The sequence below is a fragment of the Gossypium hirsutum genome, chromosome A04, assembly GCF_007990345.1.
Source record: "Gossypium hirsutum isolate 1008001.06 chromosome A04, Gossypium_hirsutum_v2.1, whole genome shotgun sequence".
Taxonomy (NCBI): Eukaryota; Viridiplantae; Streptophyta; class Magnoliopsida; order Malvales; family Malvaceae; genus Gossypium; species Gossypium hirsutum.
The window spans coordinates 82,789,277-82,792,541 of NC_053427.1; positions in this window are offsets into that span (position 1 = coordinate 82,789,277).

Here is a 3,265-nt window from a genome sequence, read left to right on the forward strand (position 1 = left end):
AGAAGAGTAATTCATTAATCGTACTCTTAAAATACAAGGGCCTTGTGTATTTATACATTGGAGGCTTAACAGAAGTGATAACAAAAATGGATAATAGAAATGGGAACTACTCATAACTAGATTTAGTTTAGCCTAACTTACAGTAGTTCTTCCTCTACTATTCCATAGGTACAAGGAGGGGAGCCAAGTAGCTAATAGCATAGTTGCCTGTGTTGGAAATCTCCTTTTATGCCTTCATGTTTATGCATCTCTCTATGACTTCATTTTAAAAGGCTCTATATGATGATTGTAGCATGGTTTTACCTAGATTAGTTACTATGTAATTACTTTATTCCCCCTCCCCCCCCCTTTTAAAAAAAATAAATTCAACAATTGCAATGTAATGCTATCATACAAAAGAATTGATACATTTTTTCCTCTTCATTTGACATGTTTCCAAATTGCATTAACAAATGGTCGTATGCAAATTTCCCTCACTCACTCTTTCTTTTATTTTTGTTTTATTGTTTGATCAATTCTGTGATTGAACACAACATTGAATAGTCAACTTATACTTGTAGCAAACTAACGTGTTTTTTAATATTCCCTCATAACTTTTGTGACACCCCTAATTTGACCCTAGTCGAAAAGTGATTTCGGGACCACAAAATCAAGTCATAAAAATAATTAGCAGTCATATTTTATGTTTATTATATGTGAATATGAATGTGTGAAAGTTTTAAGTTTCGATTTAGTTGATTGCATGTGAATTTAGTAATAGGACTTATGTGTGACACTTTTGAAATGCGATGGGTTAATCTATAAGGACCTATTAATGCATGTTGTATAAAAGAAGGGTTTGCATGTCAAATTAGCCAAAAATCTAGATGGTGGCCGGCCATGCTATGGGGAAAAACATATTATAGACATTTTATGCTAATATGTGTGGGAAGAATAATAAAATATGAGGGGAGTGGGAGGAGAAACCAAAGTTGTCTCCCCCTTACTCCCCATTGCCGTGACTAGAGAAAGGGGAGGAAAAACAAAATTCTTTCTTTGTTGTTCAACATGGCCGAATAGAAGAAACAAAGGAGGGGAAGAATTTTTGGTCACTTGAGTCATTAAAAAGGTTAGTATATTATGTCAAATTGTGAAATTTTAACTTGTTTTAGGTAAATAATCATGGTTCTTACTTAGCCCATGCTAAAATTTGTAATTTTGATGGATGATTGGAGCATTCGGCTAGGGTATAAAGGAAGGGATTTTGATTGTTTCATCTAAGTATTGATGATGAATGTGTTATGGAAAGAAATCGATCTTCCTAAGAATATGATTTGTGAATGTTTATATTAGTAATAGCCGAAATTAAAGAGGTTTGATGTCTTGAACAAATGTTGATTATATGATTCGAAAATGAGATATGTTAATGATGAAGTATAATCGGCCATGGAAGTAGCCCATTTTGGAAGTGTGATTTGTGGTATATTTTTTTTGTGGTTGATTATAAAAATTTGGCTTAAGTGAGGTAATTGGTAAAAGATGTGTTTATGATGTAATACATATGTTCTCATAAGCTAAGTTATGTATATGTGATATCTTGCATATTGGTTGTTATGGTAAGGTTTGAGATATTAACGTATGAATATGTTTTGTTTGTGGTTCGGCAACTAATGGTTAAGTTGTTAAGTTACATGCTTGAGTTTAAAATGTGCCTTATATGTGGTTTATGAATTTGGTAAATGATAGATTGATATTTTGGATATTTCATTAGTCAAGTGATATTGTAAGTGTGGTATTATTTGATTCGGCACTTATGTGTAAAATTGGTAGTTATTATTTTGGTAAAATGTGCAAAATTTGGTAAGACCAAATTTTATACTTAAGCTTAAGTGAAGTTGTTAATGCTGTATATATATATATTAACGATTAATAAATCATGTGGTTTGGCTTGACTTAATAAATAGTGAAGAAATGCATATTTATACATAGTGCTTATGAAAGGTAGTTTTATAAATGTGATATGAGTATTTCGTTTGTAAATGAGTAGTAAATATGTTAAGAATGGTTCTAAAATGTATATGGATGCCGTGTGATTGTGTTTGATTGGGAAGTAAATTGTTTGATTTAGCTCAAGAGCTTAGAGGATCAAAGTCGGATAGGGGAAAAGAGAAAGTAAACGAATAGCCGTGGATATCTAATCGTCGACCACTTCCGAGGTAAGTTTTAAGTGATTAAACGTTGAGTAAATTCAATCATAATAGGACATAATGAGTTGATTTAATAAGATATGATGTGGCCATGATATGTCTTAAACTCAAATGGTAAGTTCATAAGTGTTTGGACTTGGAAACTTAAGAGCAAATTGTAATAATTTGCTTTGGACAGCAGCAGTAACTTGATTTTAGAAAATCACTATAAATTGTTGGTGTGGAATTATAGGCTGAATAAAATATGTAATCAAAGCTTAGTTAGTCTAGTTTCTTATAAAAGAGACCGTGTAAGCAAAGAAATTGCCTATAAAGAGATATTTAAAGTTGTGCGGGACTGTGTCAGAATGACTCCGAAATCCCCTGTTCTGTTTTTAGAAAATCATTATAATTTGTACAAAAATGGTTATAAGATAAAATTTATATGTTTAGACTCCTTAATGAGTCTAGTTTCAAATGAAATCAAATAGAACACATTTTGAATTCTGCACAATGAAAAATTTGATTCGAAGTGAAGAGCGGTCAGATTAGTCAAACAGTGAAACAGGGGAAACTTTAAGAAAAATCTGGTATTGATTATCCAAACCTAAAATTCTGGAAATTTTATGGATGGAAGACATACGAGTCTATATTCAGGGAAAATTAACGGCAAGTGATTTGGAGTTTCGTAGCTCCAGTTATAAATAATTTAGTGACTATTGCTCAGGAAAAACAGCTCGTAGTGAATATGTGATTTTGTTGTAAACATGGATAAAACTGTTTTAGTTGCTCATAAGCTATTGATTAAACCCATACGTGAATTCTAAATCGTGATATTGTAAAACGATATATGAGTATTCGAATATGAAATGATAGTATGGCGTGAAATTGAATTATTCATTGGAAAATGATTGATGTAGATTCGGCCAAGACAAAGTGTATACATGATAGTATGTGTGGTATGTGAAGTATATTTGGACAATTGTGATGTGAATACATGAAAATTTATATTTTGATTTAGGATTTTATGTGATGAATGTGAATGTGCATATATGAGATAAGGCCGAATGGCCAATGTGATGAATGTGAACATGCATGTA